The sequence below is a fragment of the Lathyrus oleraceus genome, chromosome 4, assembly GCF_024323335.1.
Source record: "Lathyrus oleraceus cultivar Zhongwan6 chromosome 4, CAAS_Psat_ZW6_1.0, whole genome shotgun sequence".
In the NCBI taxonomy this organism is placed as follows: Eukaryota; Viridiplantae; Streptophyta; class Magnoliopsida; order Fabales; family Fabaceae; genus Lathyrus; species Lathyrus oleraceus.
The window spans coordinates 153,335,219-153,363,067 of NC_066582.1; the positions used below are offsets into that span (position 1 = coordinate 153,335,219).

Sequence of the window (27,849 nt, forward strand, 5' to 3'; positions counted from 1 at the left end):
GATATGAAGGTTGCATCTAAAAATTCTTGAAGAACTGACCTCCAATGGCTTCCAATGCTCTCAAAATTGCCCTCTTAGTGCTCCTTATCGTCACTTTCAGTCTCCCAACATAGGACCCTTGAAAAGAAGCCAAAAACTCCTTTTTATATCAGTCCAGAACGCGTCAGAATGGGCCTAAAAAATGACCTATCGCAAGCGTGGTAGCTTGCACCACGAGCGCGATGTTGATAATATGTTACTATCATGCGCGCGATGTTGCACGTGATTATTCTAATAACTGCATGTTTTTTTGTTCCTTTTTCCACCTGATTTTCACTAAGTCTTTATGTCTTCATACTTGGTCATTTTTGTATCTTCCTTTGATCTTTATCCTTCACTTTATCTCCTCTTTGACTTGTTTTGATTCGTTTCTTCGATCAAAAACATGCAATGATAGAGTGTCATCACTTGTTCTAGCTTGACCTTCGATAACTTCTTGTCGAACTTCTCTAATAGCTTCACTAGCTAGTTCATCACACAGGATTCTCACCTAAATCCTTCTTGATTTTCTCATTACAATCCCATAACATAAGTTCATCTACGATCACATCTTTGCTGATTATAACTTACTTGTTCACTGGGTCGAACAGTTTGTATCCACCATTCGAGTGATATCCCAGCAGGATCATTTGATTCGACTTATCATCCAACTTTCTTCTCGGATGATCTGGAACATGCCTATGTGCTATGGATCTAAGCACATTCAATTGGCTTAAACTAGGTTTGACAACAGACCAACATTCTTCTAGTGTGATACCTTCAAGCCTCTTTTTCGGACATTTGTTTAATATGTAAGTTGCAATCGACACAACCTCACCACATAGCTCATTTGGGAGATTCTTTCCTTCTAATGGTTTTGTTCTTTATTTCAACGGTATCATTTTGTATATGAGTATATGGTGGCACCACCTCATGCACAATTCCTTCTTTTGTACATAATGTGTCGAAATATTTTGACACTTAGTATCCACTCCCATTTGTCCTCAAAACCTTAATCTTGTGACCACTCTGTCATTCCACCATTGCTTTAAACTTGGTGAAAACATCGAACATCACTTTTCTTCTTAATTAAGCAGGTCCACAACTTTCTACTGTAATCGTCAATAAATGTAATAAAGTACTTGTTACCTCCAAGTGAATCTACCTGGAGAGGACCACACACGTCTGAGTAGATTATCTCGATAGTGGTTTTCGACTTGCTTCTTGCAACCTTGTTGAAGCTATTATTATGTTTCTTTGTTTGAACACATTCTTCACATACTTATTTTAGAATATGGATTTTTGGTAGGTCTAAAACCATGTCTTTCCTTTTTATATTACTAATGTCATTAAAATTCATGTGACCAATGCCATAACCCATTACTGAAGCATGCAACGGGTTATTATAGTTGGAGAAATTCTTGCAGGAGCTTGGGTTTGTTCAAGATAAATATATGTTATTTGTTGATAGTAAAATCACTATTTATCTTGGTAAGAATCCCACTTCTCATAATAGATCCAAACACATTGATGTGAGATATCATCGGATGCACGGTGTTTTGGATACTAAGTTGTCGGAGTTAGCTAAAGTCCATACATATGATAACTATTCTGATATGATGACTAAAGTGTTACTAAGAGGAAAATATAAAGCTTGTTGTGATATCGTCGGTTTGTAAATTTCCTCCACATAGTTGTTAAGGGGAGATTTGTTGTATTTGGGCTCCCTTTTTATGTGGGAAAATCTCAAATATGTTAATCGATTTGTGTCTCACTTGTTTAAGTGGGGAGAGTCAATTTAGGATTAAGAGAGAGAAAGAGAGAGAGAGAGAGAGAGAGAGAGAGAGAGAGAGAGAGAGAGAGAGAGAGAGAGAGAGAGAGAGAGAAATAAGGCACAAAAATTAGCTTCAAAAGAGAGAAAAGATAAGAGAAACTTATTCCCATTTTTTGCAACCAATCTCAGTAAATGGGCAATTATGAATTTGTTAATCGTTGGATCAAGCTCAATTTAAGAGGAAGAATTCGCAACACCCGTGTTTAACCATTGACTGTTTGGAGCTTCAAAACAAAGTCTGGACTGAGAGATATTGGCTTAAAAGCAAATCTATAGATTTAGGTATTTTTAGAGAAAGTCAACTTAGGGTTGAGAGAGAGAGAGAGAGAGAGAGAGAGAGAGAGAGAAGGAGGTATAAAAATTAGAAAAGAGAGAAAAAAGGAGAGGACTCTATTCCCATTTTTTCTAACCAATCTCAGTAAATGGGCAATTCTGAATTTGTTAATCGTTGGATCAAGCTCAATTTTTGAGGACAAATTCACAACACCCATGTCTAACCATTGACTGTTTGGAGCTTCAAAACAAAGTCTAGTCTGAGAGATATTGGCTTCAAACCGAAACTACAAATTTGGGTATTTTTCAACTTCTTGTTTCTTATTTGTAAGCTAGCTTGCTTCGTGATTTTGTTATATTAAAAACTAGTTTGTGAATCACCTCGAGACTCTCTTGAACCCTTATTTGATTATAGTGAAGCTATTTATTTGGTCTGGATGACCAGTGGGTTTTGACTCTCACATTGAGGGTTTTCCATGTTAAAATATTGATGTTCTATAGTGCCTTTATTTGTTCTATTTGTTGCCATATATTTGTTTTTTATCCTCATAGGTTCTTATAAGTTTGGTGAGTTTTATATCCACTGCATATTGGTCTATTATTGTGTGTTAATTTACCATCACTTTATCTGTTCCTCTGCTTGGAGATTTCAATTTAACAAGTGCTGAGATTTTAATTGAAAATAAGGTGTCTGAATTAGATAAATCTACAGGTGTTGTAGCCGAATTCGTGGATCCTAAAGTTAAGGGTACAAGCTCAAAATATTTTGCCCTTCATTTCCAATTCTCAAGGTATAGTTTAAAAAGAGATGATTTCGCTATCAAAATTCCTAAGGACGAGTACAAGGTTAGTCTTTAATCTTGCAAAAACATTATTCATTGAAGGTTGATTCTATCTAAAGAAGATCTTCCCCTAAAACTTCAAGACTTATATGATAAGTTGAATACTTAGTAAGCATTTAAGTAAATGGGGAATTTTTTTTAGTAAGAGGTTCCTATAAATTTATTTTCTCTTCATCTGAGGATGTTTCAGTGTGTACGTATGGTGCTTTCCTGGAGCCTAAAGCTTGGTTTTCTCAAAAAATTTACTTGGACTCCCGATTTTAATCTGGCTAATAAAAAACAGACAATTATTCAAAGTTGGCTTCGTTTTCTAGAATTGCCTCAAGAATATTAGAGCCTTAATACTATCTTTGCAATTGCTAGCTATCTCGGAAGGCCAATGTGTTTAGATGTCGCAACAAGTAAATGCTCTCTGGAGAGATTTTTATGACATTTTGCATGAGTTTTATTGATTTATTTTCTAAAATCAGACATAAATTATGGGTCAATAGAGAAGGTTATGCTTTTCTTCTTAAGCTTGATTATGAAAATTTTCCATTTTTTGTTTGCAGTGCCATAAAATTGATCCTAGTTTGTCGTCTAGTAAACTTGTTAAAGTGGATTAAGAGAAAGTGGTATCTAATGAGAAGCATAAACACATGGGGAATGAATCTAAGCATGTTCTAAAGGATGATTGATTAAAGGAATGGGTTGAATATGTAAGAAATATAATGACTAAAACACGTGTCGATAACAATTCTCTTCTAGAATTTGTGGATTGCTTGAAATCACAAAAGATGGGGATATATTCATATTGAGTTGACATTTTCTTTAAGGAAGATCAATTTTTTTTAGAAGATCACTCTGACTTGTCAAATTTGTATTATTCATGACATGAAAAGAAAAGAAAAAGAGATTATTATTACTTTTGGCACGCAAACAAAATGAAAATCCTCACACACTCAATTGTGAAGTTGTGTATTCATTTCAAATTTCAAAGCCAAATAATGTTCTTCAATCTAACAATTTTATACTTATTAACTAATAAAATGTCATTTTTCGTCCCTTAAGTATACTAGGTTTAGATTGATCACTTAATTATTTTTGGTGTCAGATTGGTTCCATTAACTCTTAAAATAATGTTGGTCTTTTTTGTGTAATTAACAATGAAAAAAATTCAAAAAACGATAACTAAATTCGTCGCTAATTAGACAAAAAAACCAACATGACGTGTTCTAAAAGTTAAGAGAATAATCTGACACGAAAAATAATTAAGAGACCAATTTAAATCCAAAGGTATAGTTAAGGGGAAAAACATATTTTACCTTATTAATAAAACTAAGATTTACGGACATACAAACCAAACCTAAGTTTTATATTTTAAACACCTGAAAGGTTAAAAGTTTTTGTACGGTATATGATAAATGTTACGCTTGCATGGTAGAAATGTAGAATTCATCAATCTTGCATTACGATTACGGTAATATTAACTCTCCCCCTCTATAAATGTAACAGAATTTTTATTATGTGGCTTTCTCACAATATTATCAAATGGATCTGTGGCGCAATGGTAGCGCGTTTGACTCCAGATTAGAAGGTTGCGTGTTTGATTCACATCAAGTTCATTCCAATTTTTTTTCTTTCTTATTTTTTAATAATTAATTTATATTATCGGTGCATCATCTATTTTTTATTAAGGAAAAAGAAAATAATTAGATCAACACAATTTTATCAATGTTTGATTCATGATAAAAATATGTTTCAGCTTTGGCACAAGACTGAGAAACAATCATGCTTCGATCCAAATATATATATATTTTTAAGGCTAAAATTTTTTGAAAAGCCAATATACCGTCTAATCAAGAGTAAAGAGAATTATGGTATTGATCATTGAGACATAAAGTTGATGATGATAAACCAAAGATGAATCCTTTTTAGCTATGGTTCAAAGGAGGGTTCTAAGACCTCATGGAGAAACATGGACCTGCCATATGAGAATATATATGATCAAGAGAAATGATTGGATGAGAACAATCTGATCATAAATCGAATAATATTCAAGCAATTGTCCTTTTTCAGACGGCTATTATGAGCAAGAGGTTCTAGGTTCCCAAAACCCTAGGACCTTACAAGAAAAAGAGAAGTAAGACATCAAGTCAAGGTACACACACTTATACCTTAATACTCCCTTCGTCTCATAATAAGTGTCTTATTTGAACTTTGTGTTGTTCTTAAGAAAATGATTAGATGTGTTTATTTTAACGATAAAGTAATATTATTTACTAAAATACCCTTATTTATTAATAAGTGGAGTAGTTGAAATGAGTGAAAGTTAATAAATAAGGGTATATCAATCGAAAAAAGAATAAATATTGTATTGGTATTCTAAAGAGACATTTATTTTGAGACATATACAAAGTGCAAATGTTATCAAATGGATCTGTGGCGCAATGGTAGCGCGTCTGACTCCAGATCAGAAGGTTGCGTGTTCGATTCAAGTTAGGTTCATTCCAAAAAATTTTCTTTGTTATTTTTTAATAATTAATTTACATTATTGGTGCATCATCTATTTTCTCTTAAGAAAAAAGAAAGTAATTAGATCAACACAATTTTATCGATGTTTGATTCATGATAAAAAATATGTTTCAGCTTGGGCACAAGAGCGAGAAACAATCATGGCCCGATCCAAATATATATATTTTTAAGGCTAAAAGTTTTTGAGAAGCCAATAGACCGTCTAATCAAGAGTAAAGAGAATTATGGTGTTGATCATTGAGACATCAAGTTGATGACGTTAAACCAAAGATGAATCCTTTTTAGCTCTGGTTCAAAGGAGGGTTCTAAGACCTCATGGAGAAACATGGACCTACCATATGAGAATATATATGATCAAGAGAGATGATTGGATGAGAACAATCTGATCATAAATCGAATAATATTCAAGCAATTGTCCTTTTTCAGACGGCTATTATGAGCAAGAGGTTCTAGGTTCCCAAAACCCTAGGACCTTACTAGAAAAAGAGAAGTAAGACATCAAGTCAAGGTACACACACTTTTACCTTAATACTCCCTTCGTCTCATAATAAGTGTCTTATTCGAACTTTGTGTGTTTCTTAAGAAAATGATTAGATGTGTTTATTTTAACGATAAAGTAATATTATTTACTAAAATACTGTTATTTATTAATAAGTGGAGTAGTTGAAAAGAGTGAAAGTTAATAAATAAGGGTATATCAATCGAAAAAAGAATAAATATTGTATTGGTATTCTAAAGAGACATTTATTTTGAGACATATACAAAGTGCAAATGTTATCAAATGGATCTGTGGCGCAATGGTAGCGCGTCTGACTCCAGATCAGAAGGTTGCGTGTTTGATTCACGTTAGGTTCATTCCAATTCTTTGTTCTTTGTTATTTTTTAATAATTAATTTACATTGTCGGTGCATCATCTATATTCTCTTAAGGAAAAAGAAAGTAATTAGATCAACACAATTTTATCGATGTTTGATTCATGATAAAAAATATGTTTCAGCTTGGGCACAAGAGCGAGAAACAATCATGGCCCGATCCAAATATATATTTTTTTAAGGCTAAAAGTTTTTGAGAAGCCAATAGACCGTCTAATCAAGAGTAAAGAGAATTATGGTGTTGATCATTGAGACATCAAGTTGATGACGTTAAAGCAAAAATGAATCCTTTTTAGCTCTGGTTCAAAGGAGGGTTCTAAGACCTCATGGAGAAACATGGACCTGCCATATGAGAATATATATGATCAAGAGAAATGATTGGATGAGAACAATCTGATCATAAATCGAATAATATTCAAGCAATTGTCTTTTTTCAGACGGCTATTATGAGCAAGAGGTTCTAGGTTCCCAAAACCCTAGGACCTTACAAGAAAAAGAGAAGTAAGAAATCAAGTCAAGGTACACACACTTTTACCTTAATACTACCTTCGTCTCATAATAAGTGTCTTATTCGAACTTTGTGTGTTTCTTAAGAAAATGATTAGATGTGTTTATTTTAACGATAAAGTAATATTATTTACTAAAATACTGTTATTTATTAATAAGTGGAGTAGTTGAAAAGAGTGAAAGTTAATAAATAAGGGTATATCAATCGAAAAAAGAATAAATATTGTATTGGTATTCTAAAGAGACATTTATTTTGAGACATATACAAAGTGCAAATGTTATCAAATGGATCTATGGCGCAATGGTAGCGCGTCTGACTCCAGATCAGAAGGTTGCGTGTTCGATTCACATTAGGTTCATTCCAATTCTTTTTCTTTGTTATTTTTTAATAATTAATTTACATTGTCGGTGCATCATCTATTTTCTCTTAAGGAAAAAGAAAGTAATTAGATCAACACAATTTTATCGATGTTTGATTCATGATAAAAAATATGTTTCAGCTTGGGCACAAGAGCGAGAAACAATCATGGCCCGATCCAAATATATATTTTTTAAGGCTAAAAGTTTTTGAGAAGCCAATAGACCGTCTAATCAAGAGTAAAGAGAATTATGGTGTTGATCATTGAGACATCAAGTTGATGACGTTAAAGCAAAAATGAATCCTTTTTAGCTCTGGTTCAAAGGAGGGTTCTAAGACCTCATGGAGAAACATGGACCTGCCATATGAGAATATATATGATCAAGAGAGATGATTGGATGAGAACAATCTGATCATAAATCGAATAATATTCAAGCAATTGTCCTTTTTCAGACGGCTATTATGAGCAAGAGGTTCTAGGTTCCCAAAACCCTAGGACCTTACAAGAAAAAGAGAAGTAAGACATCAAGTCAAGGTACACACACTTTTACCTTAATACTCCCTCCGTCTCATAATAAGTGTCTTATTCGAACTTTGTGTGTTTCTTAAGAAAATGATTAGATGTGTTTATTTTAACGATAAAGTAATATTATTTACTAAAATACTGTTATTTATTAATAAGTGGAGTAGTTGAAAAGAGTGAAAGTTAATAAATAAGGGTATATCATCGAAAAAAGAATAAATATTGTATTGGTATTCTAAAGAGACATTTATTTTGAGACATATACAAAGTGCAAATATTAACAAATGGATCTGTGGCGCAATGGTAGTGTGTCTGACTCCAGATCAGAACGTTGCGTGTTCGATTCACGTAAGGTTCATTCCAATTTTTTTTCTTTGTTATTTTTTAATAATTAATTTACATTGTCGGTGCATCATCTATTTTCTCTTAAGGAAAAAGAAAGTAATTAGATCAACACAATTTTATCGATGTTTGATTCATGATAAAAAATATGTTTCAGCTTGGGCACAAGAGCGAGAAACAATCATGGCCCGATCCAAATATATATTTTTTTAAGGCTAAAAGTTTTTGAGAAGCCAATAGACCGTCTAATCAAGAGTAAAGAGAATTATGGTGTTGATCATTGAGACATCAAGTTGATGACGTTAAAGCAAAAATGAATCCTTTTTTGCTCTGGTTCAAAGGAGGGTTCTAAGACCTCATGGAGAAACATGGACCTGCCATATGAGAATATATGTGATCAAGAGAAATGATTGGATGAGAACAATCTGATCATAAATCGAATAATATTCAAGCAATTGTCTTTTTTCAGACGGCTATTATGAGCAAGAGATTCTAGGTTCCCAAAACCCTAGGACCTTACAAGAAAAAGAGAAGTAAGAAATCAAGTCAAGGTACACACATATTTACCTTAATACTCCCTTCGTCTCATAATAAGTGTCTTATTCGAACTTTGTGTGTTTCTTAAGAAAATGATTAGATGTGTTTATTTTAACGATAAAGTAATATTATTTACTAAAATACTGTTATTTATTAATAAGTGGAGTAGTTGAAAAGAGTGAAAGTTAATAAATAAGGGTATATCAATCGAAAAAAGAATAAATATTGTATTGGTATTCTAAAGAGACATTTATTTTGAGACATATACAAAGTGCAAATGTTATCAAATGGATCTATGGCGCAATGGTAGCGCGTCTGACTCCAGATCAGAAGGTTGCGTGTTCGATTCACATTAAGTTCATTCCAATTCTTTTTCTTTGTTATTTTTTAATAATTAATTTACATTGTCGGTGCATCATCTATTTTCTCTTAAGGAAAAAGAAAGTAATTAGATCAACACAATTTTATCGATGTTTGATTCATGATAAAAAATATGTTTCAGCTTGGGCACAAGAGCGAGAAACAATCATGGCCCGATCCAAATATATTTTTTTAAGGCTAAAAGTTTTTGAGAAGCCAATAGACCGTCTAATCAAGAGTAAAGAGAATTATGGTGTTGATCATTGAGACATCAAGTTGATGACGTTAAAGCAAAATGAATCCTTTTTAGCTCTGGTTCAAAGGAGGGTTCTAAGACCTCATGGAGAAACATGGACCTGCCATATGAGAATATATATGATCAAGAGAGATGATTGGATGAGAACAATCTGATCATAAATCGAATAATATTCAAGCAATTGTCCTTTTTCTGACGGCTATTATGAGCAAGAGGTTCTAGGTTCCCAAAACCCTAGGACCTTACAAGAAAAAGAGAAGTAAGACATCAAGTCAAGGTACACACACTTTTACCTTAATACTCCCTTCGTCTCATAATAAGTGTCTTATTCGAACTTTGTGTGTTTCTTAAGAAAATGATTAGACGTGTTTATTTTAACGATAAAGTAATATTATTTACTAAAATACTGTTATTTATTAATAAGTGGAGTAGTTGAAAAGAGTGAAAGTTAATAAATAAGGGTATATCATCGAAAAAAGAATAAATATTGTATTGGTATTCTAAAGAGACATTTATTTTGAGACATATACAAAGTGCAAATATTAACAAATGGATCTGTGGCGCAATGGTAGTGTGTCTGACTCCAGATCAGAACGTTGCGTGTTCGATTCACGTAAGGTTCATTCCAATTTTTTTTCTTTGTTATTTTTTAATAATTAATTTACATTGTCGGTGCATCATCTTTTTTCTCTTAAGGAAAAAGAAAGTAATTAGATCAACACAATTTTATCGATGTTTGATTCATGATAAAAAATATGTTTCAGCTTGGGCACAAGAGCGAGAAACAATCATGGCCCGATCCAAATATATTTTTTTTAAGGCTAAAAGTTTTTGAGAAGCCAATAGACCGTCTAATCAAGAGTAAAGAGAATTATGGTGTTGATCATTGAGACATCAAGTTGATGACGTTAAAGCAAAAATGAATCCTTTTTTGCTCTGGTTCAAAGGAGGGTTCTAAGACCTCATGGAGAAACATGGACCTGCCATATGAGAATATATGTGATCAAGAGAAATGATTGGATGAGAACAATCTGATCATAAATCGAATAATATTCAAGCAATTGTCTTTTTTCAGACGGCTATTATGAGCAAGAGATTCTAGGTTCCCAAAACCCTAGGACCTTACAAGAAAAAGAGAAGTAAGAAATCAAGTCAAGGTACACACATATTTACCTTAATACTCCCTTCGTCTCATAATAAGTGTCTTATTCGAACTTTGTGTGTTTCTTAAGAAAATGATTAGATGTGTTTATTTTAACGATAAAGTAATATTATTTACTAAAATACTGTTATTTATTAATAAGTGGAGTAGTTGAAAAGAGTGAAAGTTAATAAATAAGGGTATATCAATCGAAAAAAGAATAAATATTGTATTGGTATTCTAAAGAGACATTTATTTTGAGACATATACAAAGTGCAAATGTTATCAAATGGATCTATGGTGCAATGGTAGCGCGTCTGACTCCAGATCAGAAGGTTGCGTGTTCGATTCACATTAAGTTCATTCCAATTCTTTTTCTTTGTTATTTTTTAATAATTAATTTACATTGTCGGTGCATCATCTATTTTCTCTTAAGGAAAAAGAAAGTAATTAGATCAACACAATTTTATCGATGTTTGATTCATGATAAAAAATATGTTTCAGCTTGGGCACAAGAGCGAGAAACAATCATGGCCCGATCCAAATATATATTTTTTAAGGCTAAAAGTTTTTGAGAAGCCAATAGACCGTCTAATCAAGAGTAAAGAGAATTATGGTGTTGATCATTGAGACATCAAGTTGATGACGTTAAAGCAAAAATGAATCCTTTTTAGCTCTGGTTCAAAGGAGGGTTCTAAGACCTCATGGAGAAACATGGACCTGCCATATGAGAATATATATGATCAAGAGAGATGATTGGATGAGAACAATCTGATCATAAATCGAATAATATTCAAGCAATTGTCCTTTTTCAGACGGCTATTATGAGCAAGAGGTTCTAGGTTCCCAAAACCCTAGGACCTTACAAGAAAAAGAGAAGTAAGACATCAAGTCAAGGTACACACACTTTTACCTTAATACTCCCTTCGTCTCATAATAAGTGTCTTATTCGAACTTTGTGTGTTTCTTAAGAAAATGATTAGATGTGTTTATTTTAACGATAAAGTAATATTATTTACTAAAATACTGTTATTTATTAATAAGTGGAGTAGTTGAAAAGAGTGAAAGTTAATAAATAAGGGTATATCATCGAAAAAAGAATAAATATTGTATTGGTATTCTAAAGAGACATTTATTTTGAGACATATACAAAGTGCAAATATTAACAAATGGATCTGTGGCGCAATGGTAGTGCGTCTGACTCCAGATCAGAACGTTGCGTGTTCGATTCACGTAAGGTTCATTCCAATTTTTTTTCTTTGTTATTTTTTAATAATTAATTTACATTGTCGGTGCATCATCTATTTTCTCTTAAGGAAAAAGAAAGTAATTAGATCAACACAATTTTATCGATGTTTGATTCATGATAAAAAATATGTTTCAGCTTGGGCACAAGAGCGAGAAACAATCATGGCCCGATCCAAATATATATTTTTTTAAGGCTAAAAGTTTTTGAGAAGCCAATAGACCGTCTAATCAAGAGTAAAGAGAATTATGGTGTTGATCATTGAGACATCAAGTTGATGACGTTAAAGCAAAAATGAATCCTTTTTAGCTCTGGTTCAAAGGAGGGTTCTAAGACCTCATGGAGAAACATGGACCTGCCATATGAGAATATATATGATCAAGAGAGATGATTGGATGAGAACAATCTGATCATAAATCGAATAATATTCAAGCAATTGTCCTTTTTCAGACGGCTATTATGAGCAAGAGGTTCTAGGTTCCCAAAACCCTAGGACCTTACAAGAAAAAGAGAAGTAAGACATCAAGTCAAGGTACACACACTTTTACCTTAATACTCCCTTCGTCTCATAATAAGTGTCTTATTCGAACTTTGTGTGTTTCTTAAGAAAATGATTAGATGTGTTTATTTTAACGATAAAGTAATATTATTTACTAAAATACTGTTATTTATTAATAAGTGGAGTAGTTGAAAAGAGTGAAAGTTAATAAATAAGGGTATATCATCGAAAAAAGAATAAATATTGTATTGGTATTCTAAAGAGACATTTATTTTGAGACATATACAAAGTGCAAATGTTATCAAATGGATCTGTGGCGCAATGGTAGTGCGTCTGACTCTAGAACAGAAGGTTGCGTGTTCGATTCACGTAAGGTTCATTTCAAATTTTTTTCTTTGTTATTTTTTAATAATTAATTTACATTGTCGGTGCATCATCTATTTTCTCTTAAGGAAAAAGAAAGTAATTAGATCAACACAATTTTATCAATGTTTGATTCATGATAAAAAATATGTTTCAGCTTGGGCACAAGAGCGAGAAACAATCATGGCCCGATCCAAATATATTTTTTTTAAGGCTAAAAGTTTTTGAGAAGCCAATAGACCGTCTAATCAAGAGTAAAGAGAATTATGGTGTTGATCATTGAGACATCAAGTTGATGACGTTAAACCAAATATGAATCCTTTTTAGCCCTGGTTCAAAGGAGGGTTCTAAGAACTCATGGAGAAACATGGACCTGCCATATGAGAATATATATGATCAAGAGAAATGATTGGATGAGAACAATCTGATCATAAATCGAATAATATTCAAGCAATTGTCTTTTTTCAGACGGCTATTATGAGCAAGAGGTTCTAGGTTCCCAAAACCCTAGGACCTTACAAGAAAAAGAGAAGTAAGAAATCAAGTCAAGGTACACACACTTTTACCTTAATACTCCCTTCGTCTCATAATAAGTGTCTTATTCGAACTTTGTATGTTTCTTAAGAAAATGATTAGATGTGTTTATTTTAACGATAAAGTAATATTATTTACTAAAATACTGTTATTTATTAATAAGTGGAATAGTTGAAAAGAGTGAAAGTTAATAAATAAGGGTATATCAATCGAAAAAAGAATAAATATTGTATTGGTATTCTAAAGAGACATTTATTTTGAGACATATACAAAGTGCAAATGTTATCAAATGGATCTGTGGCGCAATGGTAGCGCGTCTGACTCCAGATCAGAAGGTTGCGTGTTCGATTCACGTCAGGTTCATTCCAATTTTTTTTCTTTGTTATTTTTTAATAATTAATTTACATTGTCGGTGCATCATCTATTTTCTCTTAAGGAAAAAGAAAGTAATTAGATCAACACAATTTTATCAATGTTTGATTCATGATAAAAAATATGTTTCAGCTTGGGCACAAGAGCGAGAAACAATCATGGCCCGATCCAAATATTTTTTTTTAAGGCTAAAAGTTTTTGAGAAGCCAATAGACCGTCTAATCAAGAGTAAAGAGAATTATGGTGTTGATCATTGAGACATCAAGTTGATGACGTTAAACCAAAGATGAATCCTTTTTAGCTCTGGTTCAAAGGAGGGTTCTAAGACCTCATGGAGAAACATGGACCTGCCATATGAGAATATATATGATCAAGAGAAATGATTGGATGAGAACAATCTGATCATAAATCGAATAATATTCAAGCAATTGTCCTTTTTCAGACGGCTATTATGAGCAAGAGGTTCTAGGTTCCCAAAACCCTAGGACCTTACAAGAAAAAGAGAAGTAAGACATCAAGTCAAGGTACACACACTTTTACCTTAATACTCCCTTCGTCTCATAATAAGTGTCTTATTCGAACTTTGTGTGTTTCTTAAGAAAATGATTAGATGTGTTTATTTTAACGATAAAGTAATATTATTTACTAAAATACCCTTATTTATTAATAAGTGGAGTAGTTGAAAAGAGTGAAAGTTAATAAATAAGGGTATATCAATCGAAAAAAGAATAAATATTGTATTGGTATTCTAAAGAGACATTTATTTTGAGACATATACAAAGTGCAAATGTTATCAAATGGATCTGTGGCGCAATGGTAGCGCGTCTGACTCCAGATCAGAAGGTTGCGTGTTCGATTCACGTTAGGTTCATTCCAATTCTTTTTCTTTGTTCTTTGTTATTTTTTAATAATTAATTTACATTGTCGGTGCATCATCTATTTTCTCTTAAGGAAAAAGAAAGTAATTAGATCAACACAATTTTATCGATGTTTGATTCATGATAAAAAATATGTTTCAGCTTGGGCACAAGAGCGAGAAACAATCATGGCCCGATCCAAATATATTTTTTTTTAAGGCTAAAAGTTTTTGAGAAGCCAATAGACCGTCTAATCAAGAGTAAAGAGAATTATGGTGTTGATCATTGAGACATCAAGTTGATGACGTTAAACCAAAGATGAATCCTTTTTAGCTATGGTTCAAAGGAGGGTTCTAAGACCTCATGGAGAAACATGGACCTGCCATATGAGAATATATATGATCAAGAGAAATGATTGGATGAAACAATCTGATCATAAATCGAATAATATTCAAGCAATTGTCCTTTTTCAGACGGCTATTATGAGCAAGAGGTTCTAGGTTCCCAAAACCCTAGGACCTTACAAGAAAAAGAGAAGTAAGACATCAAGTCAAGGTACACACACTTTTACCTTAATACTCCCTTCGTCTCATAATAAGTGTCTTATTTGAACTTTGTGTGGTTCTTAAGAAAATGATTAGATGTGTTTATTTTAACGATAAAGTAATATTATTTACTAAAATACCCTTATTTATTAATAAGTGGAGTCGTTGAAAAGAGTGAAAGTTAATAAATAAGGGTATATCAATCGAAAAAAGAATAAATTTTGTATTGGTATTCTAAAGAGACATTTATTTTGAGACATATACAAAGTGCAAATGTTATCAAATGGATCTGTGGCGCAATGGTAGCGCGTCTGACTCCAGATCAGAAGGTTGCGTGTTCGATTCACGTCAGGTTCATTCCAATTTTTTTTCTTTGTTATTTTTTAATAATTAATTTACATTGTCGGTGCATCATCTATTTTCTCTTAAGGAAAAAGAAAGTAATTAGATCAACACAATTTTATCAATGTTTGATTCATGATAAAAAATATGTTTCAGCTTGGGCACAAGAGCGAGAAACAATCATGGCCCGATCCAAATATTTTTTTTAAGGCTAAAAGTTTTTGAGAAGCCAATAGACCGTCTAATCAAGAGTAAAGAGAATTATGGTGTTGATCATTGAGACATCAAGTTGATGATGTTAAACCAAAGATGAATCCTTTTTAGCTATGGTTCAAAGGAGGGTTCTAAAACCTCATGGAGAAACATGGACCTGCCATATGAGAATATATATGATCAAGAGAAATGATTGGATGAGAACAATCTGATCATAAATCGAATAATATTCAAGCAATTGTCCTTTTTCAGACGGCTATTATGAGCAAGAGGTTCTAGGTTCCCAAAACCCTAGGACCTTACAAGAAAAAGAGAAGTAAGACATCAAGTCAAGGTACACACACTTTTACCTTAATACTCCCTTCGTCTCATAATAAGTGTCTTATTTGAACTTTGTGTGGTTCTTAAGAAAATGATTAGATGTGTTTATTTTAACGATAAAGTAATATTATTTACTAAAATACCCTTATTTATTAATAAGTGGAGTCGTTGAAAAGAGTGAAAGTTAATAAATAAGGGTATATCAATCGAAAAAAGATTAAATTTTGTATTGGTATTCTAAAGAGACATTTATTTTGAGACATATACAAAGTGCAAATGTTATCAAATGGATCTGTGGCGCAATGGTAGCGCGTCTGACTCCAGATCAGAAGGTTGCGTGTTCGATTCACGTCAGGTTCATTCCAATTTTTTTTCTTTGTTATTTTTTAATAATTAATTTACATTGTCGGTGCATCATCTATTTTCTCTTAAGGAAAAAGAAAGTAATTAGATCAACACAATTTTATCAATGTTTGATTCATGATAAAAAATATGTTTCAGCTTGGGCACAAGAGCGAGAAACAATCATGGCCCGATCCAAATATTTTTTTTTAAGGCTAAAAGTTTTTGAGAAGCCAATAGACCGTCTAATCAAGAGTAAAGAGAATTATGGTGTTGATCATTGAGACATCAAGTTGATGATGTTAAACCAAAGATGAATCCTTTTTAGCTATGGTTCAAAGGAGGGTTCTAAAACCTCATGGAGAAACATGGACCTGCCATATGAGAATATATATGATCAAGAGAAATGATTGGATGAGAACAATCTGATCATAAATCGAATAATATTCAAGCAATTGTCCTTTTTCAGACGGCTATTATGAGCAAGAGGTTCTAGGTTCCCAAAACCCTAGGACCTTACAAGAAAAAGAGAAGTAAGACATCAAGTCAAGGTACACACACTTTTACCTTAATACTCCCTTCGTCTCATAATAAGTGTCTTATTTGAACTTTGTGTGGTTCTTAAGAAAATGATTAGATGTGTTTATTTTAACGATAAAGTAATATTATTTACTAAAATACCCTTATTTATTAATAAGTGGAGTCGTTGAAAAGAGTGAAAGTTAATAAATAAGGGTATATCAATCGAAAAAAGATTAAATTTTGTATTGGTATTCTAAAGAGACATTTATTTTGAGACATATACAAAGTGCAAATGTTATCAAATGGATCTGTGGCGCAATGGTAGCGCGTCTGACTCCAGATCAGAAGGTTGCGTGTTCGATTCACGTCAGGTTCATTCCAATTTTTTCTTTGTTATTTTTTAATAATTAATTTACATTGTCGGTGCATAATCTATTTTCTCTTAAGGAAAAAGAAAGTAATTAGATCAACACAATTTTATCAATGTTTGATTCATGATAAAAAATATGTTTCAGCTTGGGCACAAGAGCGAGAAACAATCATGGCCCGATCCAAATATTTTTTTTAAGGCTAAAAGTTTTTGAGAAGCCAATAGACCGTCTAATCAAGAGTAAAGAGAATTATGGTGTTGATCATTGAGACATCAAGTTGATGATGTTAAACCAAAGATGAATCCTTTTTAGCTATGGTTCAAAGGAGGGTTCTAAAACCTCATGGAGAAACATGGACCTGCCATATGAGAATATATATGATCAAGAGAAATGATTGGATGAGAACAATCTGATCATAAATCGAATAATATTCAAGCAATTGTCCTTTTTCAGACGGCTATTATGAGCAAGAGGTTCTAGGTTCCCAAAACCCTAGGACCTTACAAGAAAAAGAGAAGTAAGACATCAAGTCAAGGTACACACACTTTTACCTTAATACTCCCTTCGTCTCATAATAAGTGTCTTATTTGAACTTTGTGTGGTTCTTAAGAAAATGATTAGATGTGTTTATTTTAACGATAAAGTAATATTATTTACTAAAATACCCTTATTTATTAATAAGTGGAGTAGTTGAAAAGATTGAAAGTTAATAAATAAGGGTATATCAATCGAAAAAAGATTAAATTTTGTATTGGTATTCTAAAGAGACATTTATTTTGAGACATATACAAAGTGCAAATGTTATCAAATGGATCTGTGGCGCAATGGTAGCGCGTTTGACTCCAGATCAGAAGGTTGCGTGTTCGATTCACGTTAGGTTCATTCCAATTTTTTTGTTCTTTGTTATTTTTTAATAATTAATTTACATTGTCGGTGCATCATCTATTTTCTCTTAAGGAAAAAGAAAGTAATTAGATCAACACAATTTTATCGATGTTTGATTCATGATAAAAAATATGTTTCAGCTTGGGCACAAGAGCGAGAAACAATCATGGCCCGATCCAAATATATTTTTTTTAAGGCTAAAAGTTTTTGAGAAGCCAATAGACCGTCTAATCAAGAGTAAAGAGAATTATGGTGTTGATCATTGAGACATCAAGTTGATGACGTTAAACCAAAGATGAATCCTTTTTAGCTATGGTTCAAAGGAGGGTTCTAAGACCTCATGGAGAAACATGGACCTGCCATATGAGAATATATATGATCAAGAGAAATGATTGGATGAGAACAATCTGATCATAAATCGAATAATATTCAAGCAATTGTCCTTTTTCAGACGGCTATTATGAGCAAGAGGTTCTAGGTTCCCAAAACCCTAGGACCTTACAAGAAAAAGAGAAGTAAGACATCAAGTCAAGGTACACACACTTTTACCTTAATACTCCCTTCGTCTCATAATAAGTGTCTTATTTGAACTTTGTGTGGTTCTTAAGAAAATGATTAGATGTGTTTATTTTAACGATAAAGTAATATTATTTACTAAAATACCCTTATTTATTAATAAGTGGAGTCGTTGAAAAGAGTGAAAGTTAATAAATAAGGGTATATCAATCGAAAAAAGAATAAATTTTGTATTGGTATTCTAAAGAGACATTTATTTTGAGACATATACAAAGTGCAAATGTTATCAAATGGATCTGTGGCGCAATGGTAGCGCGTCTGACTCCAGATCAGAAGGTTGCGTGTTCGATTCACGTCAGGTTCATTCCAATTTTATTCTTTGTTATTTTTTAATAATTAATTTACATTGTCGGTGCATCATCTATTTTCTCTTAAGGAAAAAGAAAGTAATTAGATCAACACAATTTTATCAATGTTTGATTCATGATAAAAAATATGTTTCAGCTTGGGCACAAGAGCGAGAAACAATCATGGCCCGATCCAAATATTTTTTTTTAAGGCTAAAAGTTTTTGAGAAGCCAATAGACCGTCTAATCAAGAGTAAAGAGAATTATGGTGTTGATCATTGAGACATCAAGTTGATGATGTTAAACCAAAGATGAATCCTTTTTAGCTATGGTTCAAAGGAGGGTTCTAAAACCTCATGGAGAAACATGGACCTGCCATATGAGAATATATATGATCAAGAGAAATGATTGGATGAGAACAATCTGATCATAAATCGAATAATATTCAAGCAATTGTCCTTTTTCAGACGGCTATTATGAGCAAGAGGTTCTAGGTTCCCAAAACCCTAGGACCTTACAAGAAAAAGAGAAGTAAGACATCAAGTCAAGGTACACACACTTTTACCTTAATACTCCCTTCGTCTCATAATAAGTGTCTTATTTGAACTTTGTGTGGTTCTTAAGAAAATGATTAGATGTGTTTATTTTAACGATAAAGTAATATTATTTACTAAAATACCCTTATTTATTAATAAGTGGAGTCGTTGAAAAGAGTGAAAGTTAATAAATAAGGGTATATCAATCGAAAAAAGATTAAATTTTGTATTGGTATTCTAAAGAGACATTTATTTTGAGACATATACAAAGTGCAAATGTTATCAAATGGATCTGTGGCGCAATGGTAGCGCGTCTGACTCCAGATCAGAAGGTTGCGTGTTCGATTCACGTCAGGTTCATTCCAATTTTTTTTCTTTGTTATTTTTTAATAATTAATTTACATTGTCGGTGCATCATCTATTTTCTCTTAAGGAAAAAGAAAGTAATTAGATCAACACAATTTTATCAATGTTTGATTCATGATAAAAAATATGTTTCAGCTTGGGCACAAGAGCGAGAAACAATCATGGCCCGATCCAAATATTTTTTTTTAAGGCTAAAAGTTTTTGAGAAGCCAATAGACCGTCTAATCAAGAGTAAAGAGAATTATGGTGTTGATCATTGAGACATCAAGTTGATGATGTTAAACCAAAGATGAATCCTTTTTAGCTATGGTTCAAAGGAGGGTTCTAAAACCTCATGGAGAAACATGGACCTGCCATATGAGAATATATATGATCAAGAGAAATGATTGGATGAGAACAATCTGATCATAAATCGAATAATATTCAAGCAATTGTCCTTTTTCAGACGGCTATTATGAGCAAGAGGTTCTAGGTTCCCAAAACCCTAGGACCTTACAAGAAAAAGAGAAGTAAGACATCAAGTCAAGGTACACACACTTTTACCTTAATACTCCCTTCGTCTCATAATAAGTGTCTTATTTGAACTTTGTGTGGTTCTTAAGAAAATGATTAGATGTGTTTATTTTAACGATAAAGTAATATTATTTACTAAAATACCCTTATTTATTAATAAGTGGAGTAGTTGAAAAGATTGAAAGTTAATAAATAAGGGTATATCAATCGAAAAAAGATTAAATTTTGTATTGGTATTCTAAAGAGACATTTATTTTGAGACATATACAAAGTGCAAATGTTATCAAATGGATCTGTGGCGCAATGGTAGCGCGTCTGACTCCAGATCAGAAGGTTGCGTGTTCGATTCACGTCAGGTTCATTCCAATTTTTTCTTTGTTATTTTTTAATAATTAATTTACATTGTCGGTGCATAATCTATTTTCTCTTAAGGAAAAAGAAAGTAATTAGATCAACACAATTTTATCAATGTTTGATTCATGATAAAAAATATGTTTCAGCTTGGGCACAAGAGCGAGAAACAATCATGGCCCGATCCAAATATTTTTTTTTAAGGCTAAAAGTTTTTGAGAAGCCAATAGACCGTCTAATCAAGAGTAAAGAGAATTATGGTGTTGATCATTGAGACATCAAGTTGATGATGTTAAACCAAAGATGAATCCTTTTTAGCTATGGTTCAAAGGAGGGTTCTAAACCTCATGGAGAAACATGGACCTGCCATATGAGAATATATATGATCAAGAGAAATGATTGGATGAGAACAATCTGATCATAAATCGAATAATATTCAAGCAATTGTCCTTTTTCAGACGGCTATTATGAGCAAGAGGTTCTAGGTTCCCAAAACCCTAGGACCTTACAAGAAAAAGAGAAGTAAGACATCAAGTCAAGGTACACACACTTTTACCTTAATACTCCCTTCGTCTCATAATAAGTGTCTTATTTGAACTTTGTGTGGTTCTTAAGAAAATGATTAGATGTGTTTATTTTAACGATAAAGTAATATTATTTACTAAAATACCCTTATTTATTAATAAGTGGAGTAGTTGAAAAGATTGAAAGTTAATAAATAAGGGTATATCAATCGAAAAAAGATTAAATTTTGTATTGGTATTCTAAAGAGACATTTATTTTGAGACATATACAAAGTGCAAATGTTATCAAATGGATCTGTGGCGCAATGGTAGCGCGTCTGACTCCAGATCAGAAGGTTGCGTGTTCGATTCCCGTCAGGTTCATTCCAATTTTATTCTTTGTTATTTTTTAATAATTAATTTACATTGTCGGTGCATCATCTATTTTCTCTTAAGGAAAAAGAAAGTAATTAGATCAACACAATTTTATCAATGTTTGATTCATGATAAAAAATATGTTTCAGCTTGGGCACAAGAGCGAGAAACAATCATGGCCCGATCCAAATATATTTTTTTTAAGGCTAAAAGTTTTTGAGAAGCCAATAGACCGTCTAATCAAGAGTAAAGAGAATTATGGTGTTGATCATTGAGACATCAAGTTGATGACGTTAAACCAAAGATGAATCCTTTTTAGCTATGGTTCAAAGGAGGGTTCTAAGACCTCATGGAGAAACATGGACCTGCCATATGAGAATATATATGATCAAGAGAAATGATTGGATGAGAACAATCTGATCATAAATCGAATAATATTCAAGCAATTGTCCTTTTTCAGACGGCTATTATGAGCAAGAGGTTCTAGGTTCCCAAAACCCTAGGACCTTACAAGAAAAAGAGAAGTAAGACATCAAGTCAAGGTACACACACTTTTACCTTAATACTCCCTTCGTCTCATAATAAGTGTCTTATTTGAACTTTGTGTGGTTCTTAAGAAAATGATTAGATGTGTTTATTTTAACGATAAAGTAATATTATTTACTAAAATACCCTTATTTATTAATAAGTGGAGTCGTTGAAAAGAGTGAAAGTTAATAAATAAGGGTATATCAATCGAAAAAAGAATAAATTTTGTATTGGTATTCTAAAGAGACATTTATTTTGAGACATATACAAAGTGCAAATGTTATCAAATGGATCTGTGGCGCAATGGTAGCGCGTCTGACTCCAGATCAGAAGGTTGCGTGTTCGATTCACGTCAGGTTCATTCCAATTTTTTTTCTTTGTTATTTTTTAATAATTAATTTACATTGTCGGTGCATCATCTATTTTCTCTTAAGGAAAAAGAAAGTAATTAGATCAACACAATTTTATCAATGTTTGATTCATGATAAAAAATATGTTTCAGCTTGGGCACAAGAGCGAGAAACAATCATGGCCCGATCCAAATATATTTTTTTTAAGGCTAAAAGTTTTTGAGAAGCCAATAGACCGTCTAATCAAGAGTAAAGAGAATTATGGTGTTGATCATTGAGACATCAAGTTGATGACGTTAAACCAAAGATGAATCCTTTTTAGCTATGGTTCAAAGGAGGGTTCTAAGACCTCATGGAGAAACATGGACCTGCCATATGAGAATATATATGATCAAGAGAAATGATTGGATGAGAACAATCTGATCATAAATCGAATAATATTCAAGCAATTGTCCTTTTTCAGACGGCTATTATGAGCAAGAGGTTCTAGGTTCCCAAAACCCTAGGACCTTACAAGAAAAAGAGAAGTAAGACATCAAGTCAAGGTACACACACTTTTACCTTAATACTCCCTTCGTCTCATAATAAGTGTCTTATTTGAACTTTGTGTGGTTCTTAAGAAAATGATTAGATGTGTTTATTTTAACGATAAAGTAATATTATTTACTAAAATACCCTTATTTATTAATAAGTGGAGTAGTTGAAAAGAGTGAAAGTTAATAAATAAGGGTATATCAATCGAAAAAAGAATAAATATTGTATTGGTATTCTAAAGAGACATTTATTTTGAGACATATACAAAGTGCAAATGTTATCAAATGGATCTGTGGCGCAATGGTAGCGCGTCTGACTCCAGATCAGAAGGTTGCGTGTTCGATTCACGTCAGGTTCATTCCAATTTTTTTTCTTTGTTATTTTTTAATAATTAATTTACATTGTCGGTGCATCATCTATTTTCTCTTAAGGAAAAAGAAAGTAATTAGATCAACACAATTTTATCAATGTTTGATTCATGATAAAAAATATGTTTCAGCTTGGGCACAAGAGCGAGAAACAATCATGGCCCGATCCAAATATATTTTTTTTAAGGCTAAAAGTTTTTGAGAAGCCAATAGACCGTCTAATCAAGAGTAAAGAGAATTATGGTGTTGATCATTGAGACATCAAGTTGATGACGTTAAACCAAAGATGAATCCTTTTTAGCTATGGTTCAAAGGAGGGTTCTAAGACCTCATGGAGAAACATGGACCTGCCATATGAGAATATATATGATCAAGAGAAATGATTGGATGAGAACAATCTGATCATAAATCGAATAATATTCAAGCAATTGTCCTTTTTCAGACGGCTATTATGAGCAAGAGGTTCTAGGTTCCCAAAACCCTAGGACCTTACAAGAAAAAGAGAAGTAAGACATCAAGTCAAGGTACACACACTTTTACCTTAATACTCCCTTCGTCTCATAATAAGTGTCTTATTTGAACTTTGTGTGGTTCTTAAGAAAATGATTAGATGTGTTTATTTTAACGATAAAGTAATATTATTTACTAAAATACCCTTATTTATTAATAAGTGGAGTCGTTGAAAAGAGTGAAAGTTAATAAATAAGGGTATATCAATCGAAAAAAGAATAAATTTTGTATTGGTATTCTAAAGAGACATTTATTTTGAGACATATACAAAGTGCAAATGTTATCAAATGGATCTGTGGCGCAATGGTAGCGCGTCTGACTCCAGATCAGAAGGTTGCGTGTTCGATTCACGTCAGGTTCATTCCAATTTTTTTTCTTTGTTATTTTTTAATAATTAATTTACATTGTCGGTGCATCATCTATTTTCTCTTAAGGAAAAAGAAAGTAATTAGATCAACACAATTTTATCAATGTTTGATTCATGATAAAAAATATGTTTCAGCTTGGGCACAAGAGCGAGAAACAATCATGGCCCGATCCAAATATTTTTTTTTAAGGCTAAAAGTTTTTGAGAAGCCAATAGACCGTCTAATCAAGAGTAAAGAGAATTATGGTGTTGATCATTGAGACATCAAGTTGATGACGTTAAACCAAAGATGAATCCTTTTTAGCTATGGTTCAAAGGAGGGTTCTAAGACCTCATGGAGAAACATGGACCTGCCATATGAGAATATATATGATCAAGAGAAATGATTGGATGAGAACAATCTGATCATAAATCGAATAATATTCAAGCAATTGTCCTTTTTCAGACGGCTATTATGAGCAAGAGGTTCTAGGTTCCCAAAACCCTAGGACCTTACAAGAAAAAGAGAAGTAAGACATCAAGTCAAGGTACACACACTTTTACCTTAATACTCCCTTCGTCTCATAATAAGTGTCTTATTTGAACTTTGTGTGGTTCTTAAGAAAATGATTAGATGTGTTTATTTTAACGATAAAGTAATATTATTTACTAAAATACCCTTATTTATTAATAAGTGGAGTCGTTGAAAAGAGTGAAAGTTAATAAATAAGGGTATATCAATCGAAAAAAGATTAAATTTGTATTGGTATTCTAAAGAGACATTTATTTTGAGACATATACAAAGTGCAAATGTTATCAAATGGATCTGTGGCGCAATGGAAGCGCGTCTGACTCCAGATCAGAAGGTTGCGTGCTCGATTCCCGTCAGGTTCATTCCAATTTTATTCTTTGTTATTTTTTAATAATTAATTTACATTGTCGGTGCATCATCTATTTTCTCTTAAGGAAAAAGAAAGTAATTAGATCAACACAATTTTATCAATGTTTGATTCATGATAAAAAATATGTTTCAGCTTGGGCACAAGAGCGAGAAACAATCATGGCCCGATCCAAATATTTTTTTTTAAGGCTAAAAGTTTTTGAGAAGCCAATAGACCGTCTAATCAAGAGTAAAGAGAATTATGGTGTTGATCATTGAGACATCAAGTTGATGATGTTAAACCAAAGATGAATCCTTTTTAGCTATGGTTCAAAGGAGGGTTCTAAGACCTCATGGAGAAACATGGACCTGCCATATGAGAATATATATGATCAAGAGAAATGATTGGATGAGAACAATCTGATCATAAATCGAATAATATTCAAGCAATTGTCCTTTTTCAGACGGCTATTATGAGCAAGAGGTTCTAGGTTCCCAAAACCCTAGGACCTTACAAGAAAAAGAGAAGTAAGACATCAAGTCAAGGTACACACACTTTTACCTTAATACTCCCTTCGTCTCATAATAAGTGTCTTATTTGAACTTTGTGTGGTTCTTAAGAAAATGATTAGATGTGTTTATTTTAACGATAAAGTAATATTATTTACTAAAATACCCTTATTTATTAATAAGTGGAGTAGTTGAAAAGATTGAAAGTTAATAAATAAGGGTATATCAATCGAAAAAAGATTAAATTTTGTATTGGTATTCTAAAGAGACATTTATTTTGAGACATATACAAAGTGCAAATGTTATCAAATGGATCTGTGGCGCAATGGTAGCGCGTCTGACTCCAGATCAGAAGGTTGCGTGTTCGATTCACGTCAGGTTCATTCCAATTTTTTTTCTTTGTTATTTTTTAATAATTAATTTACATTGTCGGTGCATCATCTATTTTCTCTTAAGGAAAAAGAAAGTAATTAGATCAACACAATTTTATCAATGTTTGATTCATGATAAAAAATATGTTTCAGCTTGGGCACAAGAGCGAGAAACAATCATGGCCCGATCCAATATATTTTTTTTTAAGGCTAAAAGTTTTTGAGAAGCCAATAGACCGTCTAATCAAGAGTAAAGAGAATTATGGTGTTGATCATTGAGACATCAAGTTGATGACGTTAAACCAAAGATGAATCCTTTTTAGCTATGGTTCAAAGGAGGGTTCTAAGACCTCATGGAGAAACATGGACCTGCCATATGAGAATATATATGATCAAGAGAAATGATTGGATGAGAACAATCTGATCATAAATCGAATAATATTCAAGCAATTGTCCTTTTTCAGACGGCTATTATGAGCAAGAGGTTCTAGGTTCCCAAAACCCTAGGACCTTACAAGAAAAAGAGAAGTAAGACATCAAGTCAAGGTACACACACTTTTACCTTAATACTCCCTTCGTCTCATAATAAGTGTCTTATTTGAACTTTGTGTGGTTCTTAAGAAAATGATTAGATGTGTTTATTTTAACGATAAAGTAATATTATTTACTAAAATACCCTTATTTATTAATAAGTGGAGTAGTTGAAAAGATTGAAAGTTAATAAATAAGGGTATATCAATCGAAAAAAGATTAAATTTTGTATTGGTATTCTAAAGAGACATTTATTTTGAGACATATACAAAGTGCAAATGTTATCAAATGGATCTGTGGCGCAATGGTAGCGCGTCTGACTCCAGATCAGAAGGTTGCGTGTTCGATTCACGTCAGGTTCATTCCAATTTTTTCTTTGTTATTTTTTAATAATTAATTTACATTGTCGGTGCATAATCTATTTTCTCTTAAGGAAAAAGAAAGTAATTAGATCAACACAATTTTATCAATGTTTGATTCATGATAAAAAATATGTTTCAGCTTGGGCACAAGAGCGAGAAACAATCATGGCCCGATCCAAATATTTTTTTTTAAGGCTAAAAGTTTTTGAGAAGCCAATAGACCGTCTAATCAAGAGTAAAGAGAATTATGGTGTTGATCATTGAGACATCAAGTTGATGATGTTAAACCAAAGATGAATCCTTTTTAGCTATGGTTCAAAGGAGGGTTCTAAAACCTCATGGAGAAACATGGACCTGCCATATGAGAATATATATGATCAAGAGAAATGATTGGATGAGAACAATCTGATCATAAATCGAATAATATTCAAGCAATTGTCCTTTTTCAGACGGCTATTATGAGCAAGAGGTTCTAGGTTCCCAAAACCCTAGGACCTTACAAGAAAAAGAGAAGTAAGACATCAAGTCAAGGTACACACACTTTTACCTTAATACTCCCTTCGTCTCATAATAAGTGTCTTATTTGAACTTTGTGTGGTTCTTAAGAAAATGATTAGATGTGTTTATTTTAACGATAAAGTAATATTATTTACTAAAATACCCTTATTTATTAATAAGTGGAGTAGTTGAAAAGATTGAAAGTTAATAAATAAGGGTATATCAATCGAAAAAAGATTAAATTTTGTATTGGTATTCTAAAGAGACATTTATTTTGAGACATATACAAAGTGCAAATGTTATCAAATGGATCTGTGGCGCAATGGTAGCGCGTCTGACTCCAGATCAGAAGGTTGCGTGTTCGATTCACGTCAGGTTCATTCCAATTTTTTTTCTTTGTTATTTTTTAATAATTAATTTACATTGTCGGTGCATCATCTATTTTCTCTTAAGGAAAAAGAAAGTAATTAGATCAACACAATTTTATCAATGTTTGATTCATGATAAAAAATATGTTTCAGCTTGGGCACAAGAGCGAGAAACAATCATGGCCCGATCCAAATATTTTTTTTTAAGGCTAAAAGTTTTTGAGAAGCCAATAGACCGTCTAATCAAGAGTAAAGAGAATTATGGTGTTGATCATTGAGACATCAAGTTGATGACGTTAAACCAAAGATGAATCCTTTTTAGCTATGGTTCAAAGGAGGGTTCTAAGACCTCATGGAGAAACATGGACCTGCCATATGAGAATATATATGATCAAGA

At 32.4% G+C, this 27,849-nt stretch overlaps 22 non-coding genes across 22 annotated transcripts; all 22 read left to right on the forward strand.

Moving 5' to 3' along the window:
- Positions 1-5,382: 5,382 nt before the first annotated feature.
- Positions 5,383-5,454, forward strand: TRNAW-CCA (transfer RNA tryptophan (anticodon CCA)). Its single transcript has one exon. It is a non-coding gene; the product is annotated as a tRNA-Trp (tRNA).
- Positions 5,455-6,264: 810 nt separating this feature from the next.
- TRNAW-CCA (transfer RNA tryptophan (anticodon CCA)) lies at positions 6,265-6,336 on the forward strand. Its single transcript has one exon. It is a non-coding gene; the product is annotated as a tRNA-Trp (tRNA).
- Positions 6,337-7,147: 811 nt separating this feature from the next.
- Positions 7,148-7,219, forward strand: TRNAW-CCA (transfer RNA tryptophan (anticodon CCA)). The gene has a single exon. It is a non-coding gene; the product is annotated as a tRNA-Trp (tRNA).
- Positions 7,220-8,909: 1,690 nt separating this feature from the next.
- On the forward strand, positions 8,910-8,981 carry TRNAW-CCA (transfer RNA tryptophan (anticodon CCA)). The gene has a single exon. It is a non-coding gene; the product is annotated as a tRNA-Trp (tRNA).
- Positions 8,982-11,548: 2,567 nt separating this feature from the next.
- Positions 11,549-11,620, forward strand: TRNAW-CCA (transfer RNA tryptophan (anticodon CCA)). The gene has a single exon. It is a non-coding gene; the product is annotated as a tRNA-Trp (tRNA).
- Positions 11,621-13,310: 1,690 nt separating this feature from the next.
- TRNAW-CCA (transfer RNA tryptophan (anticodon CCA)) lies at positions 13,311-13,382 on the forward strand. Its single transcript has one exon. It is a non-coding gene; the product is annotated as a tRNA-Trp (tRNA).
- An 808-nt stretch (positions 13,383-14,190) lies between these two features.
- Positions 14,191-14,262, forward strand: TRNAW-CCA (transfer RNA tryptophan (anticodon CCA)). Its single transcript has one exon. It is a non-coding gene; the product is annotated as a tRNA-Trp (tRNA).
- An 816-nt stretch (positions 14,263-15,078) lies between these two features.
- On the forward strand, positions 15,079-15,150 carry TRNAW-CCA (transfer RNA tryptophan (anticodon CCA)). Its single transcript has one exon. It is a non-coding gene; the product is annotated as a tRNA-Trp (tRNA).
- An 807-nt stretch (positions 15,151-15,957) lies between these two features.
- On the forward strand, positions 15,958-16,029 carry TRNAW-CCA (transfer RNA tryptophan (anticodon CCA)). Its single transcript has one exon. It is a non-coding gene; the product is annotated as a tRNA-Trp (tRNA).
- Positions 16,030-16,837: 808 nt separating this feature from the next.
- On the forward strand, positions 16,838-16,909 carry TRNAW-CCA (transfer RNA tryptophan (anticodon CCA)). The gene has a single exon. It is a non-coding gene; the product is annotated as a tRNA-Trp (tRNA).
- Positions 16,910-17,714: 805 nt separating this feature from the next.
- Positions 17,715-17,786, forward strand: TRNAW-CCA (transfer RNA tryptophan (anticodon CCA)). Its single transcript has one exon. It is a non-coding gene; the product is annotated as a tRNA-Trp (tRNA).
- Positions 17,787-18,597: 811 nt separating this feature from the next.
- Positions 18,598-18,669, forward strand: TRNAW-CCA (transfer RNA tryptophan (anticodon CCA)). Its single transcript has one exon. It is a non-coding gene; the product is annotated as a tRNA-Trp (tRNA).
- An 807-nt stretch (positions 18,670-19,476) lies between these two features.
- Positions 19,477-19,548, forward strand: TRNAW-CCA (transfer RNA tryptophan (anticodon CCA)). Its single transcript has one exon. It is a non-coding gene; the product is annotated as a tRNA-Trp (tRNA).
- An 808-nt stretch (positions 19,549-20,356) lies between these two features.
- Positions 20,357-20,428, forward strand: TRNAW-CCA (transfer RNA tryptophan (anticodon CCA)). Its single transcript has one exon. It is a non-coding gene; the product is annotated as a tRNA-Trp (tRNA).
- Positions 20,429-21,233: 805 nt separating this feature from the next.
- TRNAW-CCA (transfer RNA tryptophan (anticodon CCA)) lies at positions 21,234-21,305 on the forward strand. Its single transcript has one exon. It is a non-coding gene; the product is annotated as a tRNA-Trp (tRNA).
- Positions 21,306-22,113: 808 nt separating this feature from the next.
- On the forward strand, positions 22,114-22,185 carry TRNAW-CCA (transfer RNA tryptophan (anticodon CCA)). Its single transcript has one exon. It is a non-coding gene; the product is annotated as a tRNA-Trp (tRNA).
- Positions 22,186-22,994: 809 nt separating this feature from the next.
- On the forward strand, positions 22,995-23,066 carry TRNAW-CCA (transfer RNA tryptophan (anticodon CCA)). Its single transcript has one exon. It is a non-coding gene; the product is annotated as a tRNA-Trp (tRNA).
- An 809-nt stretch (positions 23,067-23,875) lies between these two features.
- Positions 23,876-23,947, forward strand: TRNAW-CCA (transfer RNA tryptophan (anticodon CCA)). The gene has a single exon. It is a non-coding gene; the product is annotated as a tRNA-Trp (tRNA).
- An 807-nt stretch (positions 23,948-24,754) lies between these two features.
- On the forward strand, positions 24,755-24,826 carry TRNAW-CCA (transfer RNA tryptophan (anticodon CCA)). The gene has a single exon. It is a non-coding gene; the product is annotated as a tRNA-Trp (tRNA).
- Positions 24,827-25,633: 807 nt separating this feature from the next.
- On the forward strand, positions 25,634-25,705 carry TRNAW-CCA (transfer RNA tryptophan (anticodon CCA)). Its single transcript has one exon. It is a non-coding gene; the product is annotated as a tRNA-Trp (tRNA).
- An 809-nt stretch (positions 25,706-26,514) lies between these two features.
- Positions 26,515-26,586, forward strand: TRNAW-CCA (transfer RNA tryptophan (anticodon CCA)). The gene has a single exon. It is a non-coding gene; the product is annotated as a tRNA-Trp (tRNA).
- An 806-nt stretch (positions 26,587-27,392) lies between these two features.
- On the forward strand, positions 27,393-27,464 carry TRNAW-CCA (transfer RNA tryptophan (anticodon CCA)). The gene has a single exon. It is a non-coding gene; the product is annotated as a tRNA-Trp (tRNA).
- Positions 27,465-27,849: the final 385 nt, after the last annotated feature.